Source organism: Dermacentor silvarum, chromosome 6 (genome assembly GCF_013339745.2).
Source record: "Dermacentor silvarum isolate Dsil-2018 chromosome 6, BIME_Dsil_1.4, whole genome shotgun sequence".
Lineage (NCBI taxonomy): Eukaryota > Metazoa > Arthropoda > Arachnida > Ixodida > Ixodidae > Dermacentor > Dermacentor silvarum.
This window is the reverse complement of record NC_051159.1, coordinates 30,136,311-30,154,772: the sequence shown is the minus strand read 5'-3', so window position 1 is coordinate 30,154,772 and position 18,462 is coordinate 30,136,311. Positions and strand designations below refer to the sequence as shown.

At 48.3% G+C, this 18,462-nt stretch overlaps 1 protein-coding gene across 7 annotated transcripts in view; it reads right to left on the bottom strand.

Moving 5' to 3' along the window:
* LOC119455368 (sal-like protein 3) overlaps window positions 1-18,462 on the bottom strand; it is a 136,525-nt gene that overhangs the window by 42,368 nt on the left and 75,695 nt on the right. For 3 of the 7 annotated variants that reach the window (XM_037716755.2, XM_049668729.1, XM_049668730.1), the window contains exon 1: window positions 6,809-7,127. The exons of the other annotated variants lie outside the window; for them this stretch is intronic. The gene's annotated coding sequence lies outside the window, so the exon portion shown is untranslated. Of the gene's footprint in view, window positions 1-6,808; window positions 7,128-18,462 lie in introns of those variants that run through there. 7 annotated transcript variants of the gene reach the window in all.

Here is an 18,462-nt window from a genome sequence, read left to right as displayed (position 1 = left end):
AGCTCGACGGTCCGTTGTTCTGACTGTTGCCAGCTGCGTATAGGTATTCGCGGCTGTTCGCGTCGAGGGCTGAAGCGAGCGGCTTTCTGCTTGCGCGGTTGCACGTATTTTCATAACCGTTTCTCGAAACTGAAACACGCGCCCAAGGGCAGCCTTATAGGGAGACTAAAGGAAACAATCACTTTTGACTGAAAAAGTATTCCTTAAAACTCTTTTTTTTGTTAATTTCGCGATAATACGTCGATTATTAAAAGATCAAATTAAGGTCAAAGTTCCATTTCTTGAATTTCACGCCAAAAATTCTGTACTCGTACGTCCGTGTGACGGAAAGAATGTGAAAGTTCGTGTTTATATTTATTTATTTATTTATTTATTTATTTATTTATTTATTTATTTATTTATTTATTTATTTATTGCTATTTTCTAAATGCCACGTGGGGCGTTACAGAGAGGAGTGCATACGAGGTCACAGAGTAGGTGTTGGAGGATAATGGGTCAGTATTGCTGGCAACAGAGATGCGCCTGGACAGACGCTGTCCTTGGCACGAAGGAGGAGTTCTAGCGAAGGTTTGCGAGGCAGCTTGGGACGTCGAACTTGGAATTTTGGGTCGACGCGAGATGAAATGTGGTGAGGTTAATCCCGAGAACAACACTTTATCGAGGATCACACACTATTTGGCTATTTGGCTCGGTGCAACGCCGGGTGTACTGAACCACACTCTGGCAGCAGCAGCGGATCTGCGCACAGCCTACTAAACCACTGTCGACTGTCTTTCAGGTCAGTGCTGCTACTGTTTCTTTCCTCAGCGTTTTCTGTCGCTTTCTGCTGCTGGATAGGATAAGGAATAAACTTTATATGTCCAACGGTTATGGCTGTTGGTGCCCGGGGCTAGGCTGCCAGGGGCTGCCGAGGTGTTTGGTCATGTCGCCAGCCGGAATGGAAAAACATTTCAAAGAGCTGAAACAAGAATTTCGTGATATGCGCACTGCCCTCGAGAGAGAGCTGCGCAAGGAAATACGTGACGTTAAATCAAGTCTTGACGTTTTTAATAAGAAGTTTGAAGAAATGTCAGTCCAGTGCTCGCAGCTTGGAAAAGAAAATGGTGAGCTAAAGGCTCAGAATGACGTTCTCATAACAGAATGCAATCAACCGAAGAAGCTGGTTCTCAACAGTGAACGTAGAACTACCGCCCTACAGCAGTATTCGCGAAATCGAAATATTGAGGTGAAAAATGTTCCTGTTGTGGAAGGTGAACAGTTGACCAAGGTCGTTCAGCAGATTGGTGAAGCTGTCGGCGAGTCCGTGAGGGAATATGACATTGAAATTTGCCATCGAGTGACTAGAAAAGATGGCTCTTGCCCACATATTGTTGTACAATTCAACAGCCGGTCAAAGCGTGACGCAGTATTAGAGAAGGCGAAGAAGACGCGTTTAACGACAGCCAATATTGGTTGCGCAGGAAAGACTTTCCTCTATGTAAATGAGCACATAACCCGCAGTTAAAAAAGCTACTTGGTCAAACTGTTGCGCGCAGGAAGGAACTCGCGAGTGCTTCATATAACAAGTGAAAGCGATCTAGAAAAGATCGTCTAAGCTCGTTTCTTGAGTTCCATCTAAAAAAAAAATCAATATGGCATGTACATTTTCTAACGCCATACGAGTTGAGTCTATCGCTGTCCGGAAAAGAACGCCACATTTTCTTCCTTCTAGTAAATGCACAATCAGCTAGAAACAAGGCAGACGAGATAACGATACTGCTTGAATCGTTTGAATTCTCTTTTGACGTCATCATGGTTACCGAAACCTGGTATCGCCACGAGTCTGAAGTTCTTCGTATACCTAGTTATGCTACGTATTTCTTGAACCGGGGTGATAAGATGGGTGGCGGAGTTATGCTTTTAGTAAAGGATCTGTTTCAGTGTGAAATAGCTGAGCCTTTTTCTATGATTACTGACGATTACGAGGTGTTGACGGTGAAATGTAGTTCGGAAATTTTTTCTGCGATATACCGCCCTCCTAAATGCAACGTGTCTACCTTCCTTATGTTTTTGGACACTCTCCTGTCGTGGGCCAATGAAAATGATTACCACCTTACTATCGGTGGAGATCTAAATATTGACATGCTAACTTCCAGCCCCCAGTGTCTTGAACTTTCAGATGTCTTGGAATCTAAAGCATTTACAAATGTTATAAAAGAGCCTACTCGATTCCATGCTCAATCCTGCACACTTATTGACGTCATTATAACAAATAACATAAATGCGCCTATTTGTGCTGGTGTCCTTAAAACACATATTAGTGATCATCTACCTGTATACGTAATTTTAAACCAAAAGAAATTTCAATTGAAGGACGCAAAGCCAGCACTTCCAAAATTCCGGTACATATTCCCAAGCACTATTGATATGTCCACTGCATGTATATACAGGATAAAATGGGACGCCGTTTTCCGCGAAACCAATGCAGACACAGCGTATGTCTTTATTGAAACTTTTATAGAAGCCTATATAACAAGTGCTTTCCAGTCAAAACAAAAAAGCGGCCACGCAAGGCAATTAAGGAAACCTTGGATTACTTCAGAGTGCCTTATGGATATAAAATTTAAAAAATGCAATTTACGAGCGCTTTTTAAAATCTGGGGACAAGGACGACTTTGTGACATTTAGAAAACACAGAAATATTACAAATTCTCTCTTAAGAAAACGCAATCTTGATTATTTCAGTAACCTCTTTGACCCTAAAAAAAAAAAAAAAAAAAAAAAAAAAACATCTGAAGCCGTCTGGAAACAGTTAAATATGTTGCTTAATCCAAGCTCCGACAGCAACACATACCCGATCAAACTTACCGTGGACAACGAGATCCTCACTGGTTATGACCTTTCCGAAGCCTTTAACAAATTCTTTACCTCCATTGGAGATAGCTCACATGACAATAATTTCGCCCGGTACATGGGCACGCAAATAAGAGAAAGTGCATTTCTGTTTCCGGTAACCACAGAAGAGGTTACGGCTCACTTCATGTCTCTAAAGAACAGCAGGTGTTGTGACGCTGACGGCCTGGAAATTCGGCCAATTAAACATGTTATTCATAGTGTATCCTCTGTCTCAGAATATATCATTAATTTAATGTTTATTAGGCACTTTTCCTAGGCGTCTTCAGATAGCCAAAGTTTCTATTATTTTCAAGGGTGGAGACAAAAATAGCATATCAAATTATAGACCCATTTCTATTCTGCCAGTTTTTTCTAAAGTAATTCAAAAACTAACACATGAACCGATAGTTTCATTCTTAACCAAGCACCACATTATGACGCCTTTCCAGTTTGGTTTCACAAAGCAGCGTTCAACCGAAACTGCTCTACTAACGCAAAAAGAAATCATACTAGATGCATTCGAAAAGGAAACATATACACTTGGAATTTTCGTTGACTCTTCAAAAGCCTTCCATAGAATTAATCACATTACTATAATTAAAAAAACTAGACCACCATGGTTTCCGGGGTAACTTAAATGTCATAAAATCATATTTGAAATACCGACAGCAAAAAGCTGAAATAAATGGCTACGCGTCTAACTTTAAAGAGTTATCAAATGGCGTTCCCCAAGGTAGTATTCTGGGTCCGCTACTTTTCAATATTTATGTAAATGATTTGGTGAACGAACGGTGAATGATAATAGTACAACGTTCATTATTTATGCAGATGATACAAGCTTGTTTTTAGGAACTGCGATTTGCATAAACTTGTGCACAAAGCAAACGATGTCTTGAAATCACTGAACACATGGAGTATAAGGAATTCGTTAATTATAAACACTTCTAAAACAAAATCAGTACTCTTTCGTCCCAAAAATAAGCCCGTAAACTGCGATTTAACACTAACGATTGCCCCGGAAACAATTAAAATTTAACCTATAGTGAAAACTCTGGGAGTGATTTTTCACGAAAATACGTTATGGAACAATCACGCTGAGCTTTTTCACTCTAAACTTTCTCGTGTCGTAGGTGTCCTAACGCGTCTTCGCTTTCTCTTGCCGCAAAGGATCAAACTTCTACTACATAATTCTCTATTCTTATCTACACGAACTTATTGCTATCTGGTACGGGGCACCACAACGGAAAAGAACTTAGGCAGAATATATAGACTACAGAAAAAAGCTGTACGCATAATATTACAGGTGCTCCACGCGATGCACACTCTAAACCCATATTTGAAGCCCTTAACTTACTACCAATGCCTGACATTTACAATTCGAATTTACTTAAGAGATATCGTACTTTCAGAAAAAATCATGATTCTTTTCTCATAGCCTTAGCGCATTCAACACCATGCACCTGCCCGTATAGCACGCGAGCCTCTGATGATTGGAAAATCCCTTACACACGTAAAAACTATGGTCGCCAAATGATGAAATATTTACTGCCACAAACACTAAACAGGTTTTCCACAAAAAATGAATGATACCATTCTTTTTCTACAAACATTTTTTTTTTTTGCGTTTCAGAACAAAAGTGATATAATACTCAAAGACATGTTTACCACTGTATTAAAAGTACTTATGATTTCTTGTTGCCGTTTGCTATGTGTTAAATGGTGTGAAAGCCCTTGTCAAGCCTTGATGGCTTTTTGCTTTCACTCCACAGCATCACTGTTGTGACTGTTGTACTGTCTCGATCATCTGGTGTTGAAATAAACTGATTTGATTTGAAGTATGCTAGCCCTTGCGCCAGGGCAAATGTTCTCTAAACCAGATAATTAAAACAAAAAACAATGCGAACCACACGACACAGAGAAAGGGGAACAGACAGTGCGAGTGCTGACCTGTGTCATGTAGTTTGCGTTTTGTAGTATATATTATTATTGCAATGTGTTAGATGCACCAACTAGCCCAGTTGTTACTTCCTTTGCAACATAAGTTCGTTGGGCATTTGGCTTTTTCAGAATATAATGTAGTCCATCCTTAGATAATTTTGCCGGGTCCCAGCAGACGCCGTCAAAATCCGTGACGTCACGTCGAGATATAGTGCGGGAACTTCAAGAGGGCGTCGCCACCAGTCTCCGATTTTTTGTGCCTTTTCTGGCTTACCACGCTTTTCTCGCGGTAAGAGCGGCCTTCGTGGTATTGTAGAAGCGTTATTTGCTAAACACCAGATCGAGTAATTTATTCTTTTCAGCGAATCCCCACCAAACACGGAGCTGCACTCGGCATTATACAGTTTTCACCAATGTCGCCGAAGAGCCTTCTCTGCGTCACACGTCATCTCCCGTCGTGCAGCTGAACTACGGCACCAACACATTTTCTGTTATGCTTCAGATTCATTTCGTTCTCATATTCCCATGCACGAAACTCCCCGCTAATTTCATTCTTTCCTTCCCCCTCTCTCTCTCCATGTCATCTTTGTGTTCCCTTTTCCTATTCCCCCGGTGTAGGGTAGCCAACCGGACGTTATTCTGGTTAACCTCCCTGCCTTCTGCTTTTCTTTTTCCTCCTGCACGCATTTGTAGCGGAAGCCATCCCTTTTCGGAACAAACCTATTTTATTTCTAGTGAATATTTCTCAAATGTACGGGGCGACCTTATCTGAAGAATCCTATAAGCCCCATATGCAATAATCACATATGAGCCTATCAATCCCATATAAAAATGCGTATGTTCATATGGGATTATCGGATGTGGGGCTTATGGTTTTTTTTTTTTTTTTTTTTTTTGCGATCGGGGTTATAAGAAAAATCTGAGAAAGGTTTAGGCTATGCATTCACCAGCGGAAACAAACGCGGAAGGAAGAGAACGGTGTCCGCTTCCTGTAATGGAACGCCGTATACTCGCACACAGAACTAAATAATCCCAGTCCACAGACATTACTTACGCGTCTTTACCGGAAGAAATAGTTACGTGTGACAACGCAACCACACCTATCCTCTTAAGCAAGGGAAGCAGCAGTGAATAAACTGAAGAATAAAGAACGGCGAAACTGCGATGCCGAAACAATTGACCTTACGTAACCGTTAAAATGAACAGCAGTACGTCTTTTCAGCATTTGCTCTTTTTCGTACGATCGCGCCTTTACAGCTACGTACGAAAAAAAATATATATATGCGCACAATCAGGAGCGACAAATCACGCTTTACGCAACTGCCGAAAGCGCGAACTGCGCGCGGCTACATATTCATTACCGCAAACATCGCGGCTCGCCACGCCCACCACTAAAGCCGGCCAATTTCCATGAGCGGAGGAGCTGCTACCGCGAGCGATTTATAGCGCCGTCAACAAATTCATAAGCCGTCCGAAATGTCTCGGCAGAAAAATGCAGGCCCGTAACGACGAGGAGAGTCAATAGAGAGAAAAAGAAAACGCCCTCAAAACCGCGCGCACACACACACACACACGCCGGGGAGCGATAAAATACGTTTACGTGTCGCCACATTCAAAGCGGCTCCCTTTGCTAACCTTGCGTTTACTTTTCCCGTTCGCCTTGAAACGGGCGAAACAGCAAACAGAGACGGGCGAAAGCGCAACCCCCTTTTTTTTTTATCTTTTCCCGCAGAGCCCTTCTTCAATCTCGGTCCACATTCGGCGGCGCGCCCCCTACTTTCGTATTCCCACGCCTAGTTTCCCATTCAGACGGCTCGGGTCGCTACCGTCGCGCCGAACTCGGCCAGCGATATCCGCGCGACGCCCGGAGAAGTTTGCTCGCGCGCGCGCGCACGGAGTTTCTTTCATACGCAACCGCAAACGTGACTTTAAAAAGTTAGCCGCGAGAGAAAACGCGCATTTAGTACGAATGGTGAAAGAGTCACGGAGCGCTTACCTCGCCGCCGCATTTCCGACGACAACGGTGGGGAGAGTCTGCGTCCGGCGGCGATTGGAGCACAAGTTTTCTTTTTCTCCACATGCACGGCGTACACACGGGCGCCGGCTCGAACCGATTCGGAGCGCGTTCGTCGTCAGCGCGGCACAAGAAGCGACGACAGCGGTAGAAGAAGAGCGCCACACGGCCACACACACACACACCGGTCGACTCCCGGCTCTGGCACAGCAGCGGCGACGGTTTGCTGCTGCCGCGAGCGCCGCGTGCCGAGACGGGAGGAACGCGCTTGCCACGTCCTCCTCCTAACTACTGCGTGCTGCAGAACGAGCGACGCAGCTCGCACAACACGCGCAGCAGCACGCACGCCCGCGGACTGGCACAAAAGAGAAAAAAGGAAAGATAAAAGCACGCGACGCGAAAGAGAGAAGAAGCGAAAAAGAAAAGCTGCTGCTGCCGCAGCACGCCGAGCGCGCGGCGCGAGCTATAGAAGCGTTAGCGGGCACTCGCCGCTAGCTCGCTCTTTTTTTTTTTTTTTTTCCGAGCGACAGGGTAAGAGAGAAAATAAAACAAAATAGAAGCTACGTGGAGAAACGAGTATGGCGACTAAAAACAGAGAGCCCAGCGGTGGAGAGAAAAAGAAAGAAAAAAGAAAAGTGGGAGAGAGAGAAAATGTGAGGCAAGAAGAGAGACGCGGACGACAGCCAGAGAGAACGCGAGAGCGCGCGCGCGCGCGCGAGCTGGCGCAGCAGCAGAAACGTGCGATAAAAATAAAGGAAGAAATACAAAAAGAAAGGAGGGAATCCACCGGCGGCGAACGAACGCCGAGCGCTCACACAGCGCGGCTTCGAACGAAATCCGAAAAGAAGCACGCACGCAATAACAGCGCGCGCGCACACGCACGTACACTGGCGCGTGAAGACCCCCCGAAAAGAGAAGGAAAGAGAAAAAAAAAATAAAAAGCGGGAGGACCCAACGCGAGCTGCTCTCGGCTCCGGAGAGCCGCAAAAAAGAAGCGAAGCTAATAAAAACACCGCTGCCAGAAGAGGGACGTGCAAAAGAAGACCGTGGGGAACCGATGCGGAGAAATAAAAACAAGAAGGCACCAAGAAAGAGCCACGTATCGGAAAGAAGAAAAAAGAAGAGGCAAAGGAGGCAGGCGACCGTCCATCGGCGAAAAAACAAAAACGAAGCGCGCTTCGGAGGTGGACAGGACCAGTGGGGGAGAAAAAAAATTGGGCGAAAACAAGAACGCCAGGGAGGCGAGAAAAAAAAAAAAAAAGTAAGGCAAGGCGGCTAGCGGAGACCGACGAACGTGCTTGAGGAGCAGCGAGGCTCTCGCTAAAGAGAGGGGACCCGACAGAGCCAAAAGAAAAGAAATGCTAGCCGACCGAAGACACAGCAGCGAAGCTGAAGTGAGAGAAAGTAGGCAGAGTAGAACAATTCTAAACCGCCTCCCTCCCCGCTCCAAAGAGTCAGGGACTCGCTGGCACCCGCGGTTTCTTCTTTTTTTTTTTCCCTCATTTCTCTGTGGAAGCAGGGCTCGTCGCCGCCATCATCATCACCGGGAAGACGACGACGCCAGGTTCCCTCGCCCTCGGTGCTCGCAGCAGCAGTGGTTCCGATCGCCCGGCGCTGCCCAACCGACGACCGCCCTTGGACGCGAAGGGCGATCATCAACGTCGCCCCAAAGGAAGCGCGCGAGGAACAGCTCCGCATCGCTCGCTTTCCAGCCTCTCTCGGTATTTTATCTTCCGGGCTGCCTTCCTTGACCGAAGCCTTACCTTCTCATTTTTTTCCCCCTCGCCTCAGCCTTCTGTCGGCCTCCTCGCTTGTGCGCGTCATGCCACCCCCGCTCGCAACACATTTTCTTTCTTTTCTTTTTCTTCCCTGCGCCCCGCAGGTTGCACCGTTCGCTGATACCGAAACGGCGGAAGCGAATGCGGAGACAGTTGCCACCGGTGCCACAGAAAACCACGGGCGAGAAACGGCTTCGGACGGGGGCGTTCGGATTCAGAAGCCGGCGATCGGCAGGAAGTTGAAAGAAAGAAGGACAAGGAATAAAAGAGGGGGGGGGGGGGGGGCACAATCGCGCTAGACGGTGCAAGAACGTTTAGCCCGAACGGATCTCTGGGCGGCCGCCGATTCGGCAGCTCATTTTCCGCGCAATCACGCGCACAGGAACCGCTGCGAAGACGCAAACAGTATAATAGGAAAGTGTGCGCGGGCGGGGTGGCTGCCGTCCGTGGTCGGGATCAAAGACAGGCGAGAGAGAAAGCGGGAGCAAAAGATGGAAACGGTCCAGTTCTATTTCGTTTCCTAGCGCCTCGCCGCCGTCGCTTTCTTTGTCTCTTCGCTATTTCTGACTCGACGCTTCTGCTGCCAGCGATGAGCACGCGCGCGAGCACGCACGCTTCTTCGCAACAGGCAAGAAAAAAGAAGTGAGTGTGCGCGCGCGATGGCGTGCAGGCGGCTTTCACGTTCCCTTCTGCACGAGCTGGCGTGCAGCAGCGGCAGCCGCCAGTTGCGCTGCAATTGCCATCACTCCTTGGCGGGCGTGCGTCATCAGCCTCGGGCTCCCGACCAAGAGCGCACGGCCGGGCGCATGGCGTGCTGCTGCGCCGCCGATCTGGCGAAGCGTGATGCGCTCGCACGCGGCTCAGAACGACCCCTCGAGCGACGACGTCAATACGCTCGGCTAGACGCACGTGCGCAAAACGTGGAACGACACGGCGTGTTGCGCCGCGCGCTCGAAAAGAAACTGCACAACAACGCTCTTTTCGTTGCCAAGCTCGCACCGACCATAAATTAGGCTCGCTCGCGTTAAGCATTCCCCATACCGCACCTCGGGTATACAGAAGACGTCTCGCAAAGGTCACCTTGCTGGCTCCGACCCGGGCGCGGAAGCCGAATAAACCCTCGCGAAATAGCTGCGCCGTCGTGTTTGCGTATCATAGTTCTAAGACGCCGGTCAACGCCAGTAATGCATACGGTGCACAGTTGAGCTGGTTGACGCACGTGTCACGCTCGTGGTGCTTAGAACACGTCATCGGTTGGCCTCTCATATATGGCCTGGTTTTAGCCGACGTCCATTGAGCACACAACGGGTTAATTTCGCCAACCGCAGCGGCTATACGGCGTTCTGCAGCCTCGGTCGCATACACTCGCGGATCGCGCTTCGATCGAGTACTGTACACGTGAAAAAACGGCCAGACGTTTTCGGAGCCCCTCATTACACGGCGTCTTTGACCTTGGGGCTTCAATATTACACAACCCACCGACCAGTTAACGGGAAGGAAAGAAGAGCTGAGAGAGGAGGGCGTTCGTAAGAACCGCTGGACAACGCAAACCCAACTCCGGTCCCATCCAACGTATATAGAGCTTCACGCAGCAGCCCAGGCCGTTAGCAATCCAAAACGCGCGACACGAGAGGAGAGCACGTAGCGACATCTCACAGAATAAGGGCGCAGCTAGCAGCCGGCGAAATGAAAGGGAGCAGGCACAGCTGTTATCACAAAGCCAGTTGCGCAATTAAAGACGCGACTCCGTCGTCGACGCGGCTGCGCCCGTGTCCACGATTTGCGGGAGGCGGCGACGTCGGCACCTCCCGGCGGTAACTAGCCGTTTCTTCCCCTTTCCTTTTCCTATACAGTAAGAATGTGAAGTCTGACGGTAATGTAACCCTTATGCGCACCTCTACCAGCTCAATAACAATCATTAGTAAGAAAACTCAATTTTTTCTATGCCTTTTTTTTTTTTTTTTGTCTGTTGTCGGTCGGCTTCGTGCGATGATTAATACAATGACGTGTGTCGAAGACGTTGCAAGTATACCCCACTCGAGCTTGAGGGAACATACCAATTGCTTTAAAGGGACACTAAAGGGAAAAATGATTTTATATGTATCCGTAGATTACCCTTCCACGATACCGAAAACACCAACCACTCTTACCGCGAGAAAACGCTTGGTAAGCCAGAAAGAAACGAAAAACACACAGGCGAGTGGCAACGCCACCTTGAAGTTCCCGCACCAGCTCACCGTGACGTCATAGATTTTTACAGCGTCTTCTAGGTCTCAGTTTGTTCTTTAGCGGTAAAGATTGACTACATTGTGTTCTAAAGGAGCCCAAGGCTGAATGTAGCAAGTTTCGTGAACTTTTACTGAGCTAGCGTGTCCCAAATACGAAAAATTACTTTAGAAGTCGTGATGTCACACTGAAGTGCTGACGTTGGGGTTTCTAAAATAAAAAAAAATAACTTTGAGCTTCATTTTCTCTTCTAATAATTTAGCTATTTCAGTGTAATTAACGACAGCAGAGTTTTCGAAGAATACTTTATTGTTTTGCTTTAGTGCCCCTTTAAAGAAGTCAGACACCTGGTATTAAACTTTTTAATTAGTTCAAGTGTTCAATGGGAAAGCTACACTCGTTGCATACGCCTAGATATGTGAAATTGAAATGCAGGTTGCGAGCAATCGCTACTCAAAAACGAACTCGTTGCACCCTATCACACTGCTCACGATTGGACTCGCGTGTGCAGCGCAATCCATGGAATCCCCCAAGTGGACGAGTATATACGAACGCGATAACACGTGAACTTCTACGCCAAGCTATGCATCTTTCGGTCTCCTCTTCTCCAGTGCAGGATAGCAAAGTGGATGCTCGTCCTCATTTGTCTCACATGCAGGAAATATATTGAACAACAAGGAACTTCATTAAAACAAAACATAAAGTGCGTCACTTAATTTCGACGAGGTTCTCGCTTTTGTGGCTTTCGGTTTTGTTAGTGAAACGTAAAGCGAAGTTTAATTCATGCAGACATGTGTTCCTTTATGCGAAGCTCCTTATAGCTCGGGAAATTGGAGACTGCAAGCAGCTTCCGAGAAGGGAACGTGTTTATTTTTCTTTTGTGAAGATTACCGTGCGCCATAGATGTTTACTGAAATAAAAGCTCGAAGGCGCGGGCTTTCTTATGTAGAAATTGCAGCAGTGGCTTAGCGAAGCAATCGTCCACGAGCCAACGCCTATAATCATAGCTATAACTCTCTGAATCCGTTCGTAGCTTGGCAGCTCTTAGAATCTTCTCTCGAGTGGCCCTCGCTGCTGGGAAGAGCCAAAAAAAAAAAAAAAAAAAAAAAAAAAAAGTGGTGAATATGACCACTGCAGAAGCTGGAGCCGTAGAGTTATTATGCACACTGGGTCTTCGGGTGTGCAACCGAGGTGATGGCAGGTGTAAGAGTTAGCCCGGCCCGTATACGCCTCCCCCCCCCCCCCCCCCCCCCCATCTCCGCCGGCAAACGATTACGGGAAACAGATTTACACGGAGGTATTAAGGCACGTGTAAACTCGCATTTAATGGTCCGGATCGTTCAATGTAACACTTGACGCACAAAGAAAAGTTCTGAGCACCAGGCTCGACAACCGTCGCCTAACGGAAGCCAGAATTCTTGGGCCCTGGTCCCAGCTCGACGCCGACCCGAATTGCATTGAAAGAGCTATAGTGCGCTTTTCAACAGCAAAGGAACTGATCGAAAACATAGAATGAGCGAACCGATGTTTTATTTTTATTTATCTTGTTTTTCTCATCTTTTCTGCCATTACGCCACATCGCTATGCAGAGTAGCCAATCGTACATTAATTCTGGTTAAGCTATCCACCTTTCACCTCTTTTCTCTTTCTCTCTTGGTACTGTTATTTGTCTGGTTTGTCAAAAAACTGCGAATTCGTCTTCGTCTGCGCCCTTCGCAGAAAGTGAACATGGCGACTATGTCACTTCTGTTGTCCGCAATACGCAAAAGCACGGCCTTCGAGGTTCGTTTCCGTCAATCGCTCGGGTGTGCATCCGAGAGACGTAGACGGAGGCCCAAGTAGACATTTTTTTTTTCTTGGAAATCAGGCAATTCACCATTGCCAAGTGCTACATCGACCACTCCGGACCATAAAATGCGGTCTTGCTGCGAAATTTGACCAAGAACCGAGCAGCGCTAAGCGCAAGCACGACTTCAAGAGAAAAACGCACGTCCCTGCATGCTCCAAATCCAAAATGTCGTTGTTCCTTTCCTAGTGTCCAGTACAGGGAGAAAAGAAGGAGGAGAAAAGGCGTCAAGGCGCCTCGGGCACGTGCAGACAGCGGTGCTCAAGCGAGCGCCTTTGTTCATGGCCGCTGTAGCGCACCGGCGAAATGGCCAGCCGATCAGCGCGCCAGTCAGGCCGGCGCACATGCAACCATGCGGACACGTCGCCCCACTCTTCTCATTTTCTTCATCGACGCAGCGCCGTTCGAGCAGAACTTGCATTGTTGCCCCCCCTCGCACAGAACTGCTCCAATTCTCGCCCCCTCGCGAAAGGCAAAGCACATCGAGCCATAAAACGCTAGGCAGTGCTCGTCAAAGGGGGGACCTCCCCGCACAAAGGGGGGAGAGCGGCCAAGGTTTGCGCAAACGCGTGTCATTACAGCCTGTCTGGTGCGTGTGTGCGCGGTCATTCAGAACCAAAAGGCGGCACTACGCTGACAGCTAGCAGCGGCGCGAGAGAGCCAAGCTGTATACGTAGACAGACGACCGGTTTCCGAGATCGGCACGCAGTAGACGCCCCGAAAGTTTGCCGCACGGGGGCTATCGAAAGCAGAGAACCCCCTCATTTCGTTGCTACCGTTTCAGACGCAGCACAGCGAGTATCGCGGAGAGTGGTAAATTCGAGAGCGTCTTAAAGGAGATCCTCGTCCATCGTCACTGCATACGGCATATCCGAGCAGACGCACCAGTAAAGTCCTTGCAAGCTTTATACTAGAAACACACCGTTATATGCCCGAATGACGCCTTCTGGGAACCTTTGTGGGTGCTTCTGCTTCGCTCAGTTCCTTGTTCTGTATTTTTTTTTTTTTTTTTTTTTTGACGTTGGCAGTACGCTGTCGTCTTGATGGCGTTTTGCGGTACTAATACAAAGAGAGAGAGAGAGAGAGAGATGCGGAGCCCGCTCATCAATCATCCCCGCAACGCAGCGAGCTGTTCATTTGATTTCCGCAATCCGTCGCGCGGGCTGCTTTGCGAGTGAAAATCTTGGAGTCGAGTTGCCGACGGCCGTTTCCGACTGCAGCACGTAAGGATAAACAGTCGTGGCAACTTGGCTCATGAAATGACCCGAGCTGTACCGAGCCGCGACGTCGTCCGTTGCAAGCGCCGATTTCGCGCGCAGGGGGCGGGGCGCATGGCCCGCAACGGGAACGTCACAGCGATCGCCAGCGATGTTCGGCCGTTCACCGTTCAAAATCCAGAATCTTGAATGCTGCTTGGCCACGATAAATGCGCAACCGGCCGCGGTATAGTATAGCTCAGTATGGTATGGCGTTGCTGCATGCTGGTCTAGATGTCGCGGGTTCAATTCCGGGCCGCAGCGGCCTCATTTCGATGGCGGTGAAATGTAAAAACGGGCTTAGATTTATATTTAGGCGCCCGTTAAAGAATGTGGTTTAGTCGGACCACGCAGCCGGCTCTCTCTATTGATTCGCTAACGCGCTAGCCCTCGCTGCAATGCACGGATACGCGGGAACAATTTGTTTTCGTTTTTTTTTTTTTTTTTTTTTTTTTCATCTCCCTTTTCTGTTCGAAGAGAGATATCGCGCGCGTTTCGCTCCAGTATATGCGCCGTGTCTCAAGAGAGCAGGCAAATGCAGAGACTGCCCGGAGAACCTATTGTCGGGTGACGCTATAGGGAAGCTGCACGCGACCGCAGCTCTTCCCTGCCGTTCGCGAGTGCAGAGGTGCACGTGCAACGAGACCAGTAAACAGCCCTCTCCGCGTCACATCACGACAGACTGGGGCCGCTCTCTCCACCCGCGCCGACCTTTCATCGCCGCGCGTCTCTCCGCGGTGCAGGGCATCGCCGTAGCCTTGACAGTTCACAGTGCGCGCGCCGCCAGTTCAAGGCGCGCGGGCTTCGATCGACCACGAAGGCGTCGAACGCACGGCATCATCGCGCGTAATCGCGCACTGCTAAGGCCTCGCAAGGCCGAAACGCTAAAGGCGAGAGAGCGAGATCGAAAAGCGACAACACCTCACGCAAAGCCGCGCACAGTATATAGGGGCCGATGTGTGTGTGTGTGTGTGTGTGTGTGTGGGGGGGGGGGGGGGGGGGCATGCGCACTGCGTCAGCGCGGATATGACGACCGCAGGGAATGCTACAAAAAGAAAAAGCGAAATGCACGTTCGGACGACAAGGAGGCAAGAGCCGGCCACTGCATGTGATACCGAGGTGCGACGATAAGAAGCGGCTATAGAGGTTTCTCTTGGAAAGCTGCTCATCGAGCTGCACACCTGGCAAGGGATCGCCATGTGCCCCTGTGTAGACAGATAAAAAGAGTGGCAACATTATAGAGAAACTTTCCCCGTTGTCATGGCGTTGTTCAGTCCTCCCGGGCCCGTACTATGATGTTCCCGACTAGCATTTATTCGCTTTTCACTCATTGATCCCTCCGCCCACGCCTCGAATCCACGTCTTCACCCGCTGCTCGAAACACATCGACACCTTGAATTTAAGGACCCGCCGAGTGGTCTGCACTTTGCCGACGCATTGAAAGAAACGCGTGCCAGGGGATTAAAAAAAATTATGGAGTTTCACGTGCCAAAACCTCGATCTGATTATGAGGCAGGCCGTAGTGAGGGGCTCCGGATTAATTCTGACCACCTGGGGTTCTTTAACGTGCGCCTAAATCTAAGTACACGGGTATGTTCGCATTTCGCCGCCATCGAAAGCGGTCCCCGTGGCCGGCATCTGATCCCGCGACCTTGTGCTTAGAAGCGCACCACCGTAGAAACCACGCCGGGGGAGATAAAGAAACGAAAACGTAAAAGGAGAACCTACCGCGGTTACGCCTCGCTTGACTCGGAGGCGTAACCACGGGAGTGTTCAGGGGTAAGAACACCCTCGAAATTACTTCGTTCTCGCGAGACCAGCGAATAGGTTACGAACAGGCAGGAAACACCACGCAAAATTAGCGTCGGCTACTCTACTTCCGCAACTGCTGCCCAGCAGCGAGGAGGAGAGGGGGCGTCAACCCCCTCCTCCCCCGCCCGGGCGACCATTCCGAAAGAATCGCGATTGGCTGACATATGCACCTCCTTCAAAAAAAATAATTATTATTATAATAGACTTGCATTACTTTATCTGCTGTGTATCAGGCCAGTGCAGCATGCTTTTGGATAACACGCACTCGTTCGCCTAATTGACTGATTGGTAAGGAACGTTTCACGGGCAACAAATGATGCGGTAGCGGAGGTTCCGGACTCTGTCAGAACAAAATTTCAATTCTAAGTTTATTCAGACAACGAGTACAAACATGCCCACGAGATGTGACAGGACTCGGTGCCAAGCGCTACATGCCTCCTGACAAGGGTCATCTTTCAGGATAGTATATATACACGTTGGACAGTGAGTGCAATTACACTCACAGGAACACAAGAATCACACTGCACGGCGCCAATCACCGCGTTTCACAAATACATCAGTGTTCCACTTATTACCTTCGTCGTGCATTGCGCGAATGTTTTTTTTTTTTCTTCCCCCCCCCCCCCCCCCCCCCTAAAATGCTCGGCTCTTTCTATCATGAGCAAACTAGGAAATTCGCGGAAAGTAGAAGGTTGTATGTGACGAAGGTACCAAAGTAAGACAGCTACTAGAACTATACTCTGCATGGTAAAAAGAATTCTCATGTATTACATACTGCACACTTACGGAGCACCATGCGAGTCTCGCCGTGATCAGCAGGTTAATATATATGAATGGCTGCTCTCATAATAATTAAGACGCTATCTGCATGCTACAACACCAGCGGACATATTTAAAGCCAACGTTTTTTTTTTCTTTTTTTAGAGCACTCGACATACTGAACGTGTCTGACCTAATGAGGTTTATTTTATAACCTTATTTATATTTGAGGTTATTCACAGGAAGTTTCAAGTATCTACAATGACGCTACATCAGCACCTCAGGAATAGATGAACGCCCTCGACACCGTTTTGTGCTCCAAAAATTACGCGCACATTATTGGCGACTTACCTAGGAAAAGTTAAGATACCGTTAATTGTAATATTACATCTATTACTTATTTGCACTTGAAGAAAAATCTATGGAGGTCACTTACTAACCAAAACCTAGGCTTGCATTTGATTTTTGTTCGTCTTGTTAATCGCCATCAATGTTTGTACGAGCTTATTGTGTAACTGTATATGGTTATTTTTCGTTTGGGACCGTTAAACAATATTATTGGGTCTCGGGAGATGCCTAAGTGTATGATGTATTCGCTTTAAGTTAAAATAAACTTCAAGAAGACAAAATGAACGCGAGAACCGTAGACGGTGGCGACGATCGAGCCACCTTCAATTTCCCGCACTAATCAGCGCTTTCACGACGGGCGTCATTTCTATCAAGTCAAGCACGGGCTTGAAGTTGACTCATTTCTGAATACGGGAATAAGTCTCCGCGGCATCACAGATTTCGAGAGCGTCTACCGAAAGCTAGTTAAAACGATTTCCAACGAAGAAAGAATGTAGGAAGCGATTGGGACTTCACCCTCGTACTTTTGTGAACTTCTGTTAAACGGTTCCAATAGGCGAAAACAGAATGAAATTGAAGTCGTCACACTGGTATAATCAGCATCGCTGTCTGGGCGCGAAATACCAGACAAGAGAGTTCGGCCCTTTCTTTATTTAGCTCGGCTAGTAAGAGCAAGCGGTTTCCAACTGAACTAATTTCAATTGAAACTAATTTGTCGTTTCTTTTGAAATTGCTATGTCCGTTCAGTTGAGTACGTTGCAGTGAAAACAGGTAACACGAAGAAAAAAAAAAAAAAACGCTGAGCTGGACACTCGAGATATGGACACCCGGCAGAGCGGCAACTCAACGTGTGGTCACTGATTTTTCAAGCACCGCGGTTTGCCCGCGAAGACGACCGCGAGCTTGTACGCAGGGCAGACAAATATAAAGGAAAAAAAGACGAATGCCTTGCGTCAGTGCACGGCTCTGCAAATCGAGCGCATTCCAGCGACATTCGCAATGCCGCATCACAGATTCAGGGGTGCTCGCGTAGCCCGGGGGTCGACAACGTGAGAGACGTGCTCGGCGAAAAACAAAGCGATAAATAAGCGAGACCTTGGACGGGGGGGATCTCGGCGCCATCGCGCACCTTTGCTAAACAGGGAGGAAAGGCACAGTCACGCAACAACACGGCGACGCCGGCCCGGCCGCTTTTTCTGAATTTCAATCGGCGCGCAACGAGCCGCCACGCAAACTGCTATGACGTCAGCTGCGGCAAGGGGGAGGAGGAGGGGGCGCTCAGCCTCCGTGCGGCTCGTTTCGTCTCGCGACAGGTTATCGCCGCGTGTTGACTTGTTTTGCTCGTTCCCCGGCCGAGATCTGTACACAGCGCGCGTCTGTACACACCGGGGCGGAAAGCTTTCGCAGGGGAATTCCCCATTCTGCACAGCGATGTGTGCCAATGTGCCCTCGCCTGCTGCGTAACATTCCTGAGAACTTAATTATATAAACTTTTTTTTTTTTTTTCAAATCGCCCTACCGACAGTGCACTGCACTTCGCATCCAACCATCTCGAGTCTCTACCTGCCTAAACCGTCGCTATCCGCGCGGTAACCACAGAACAAACGGCCA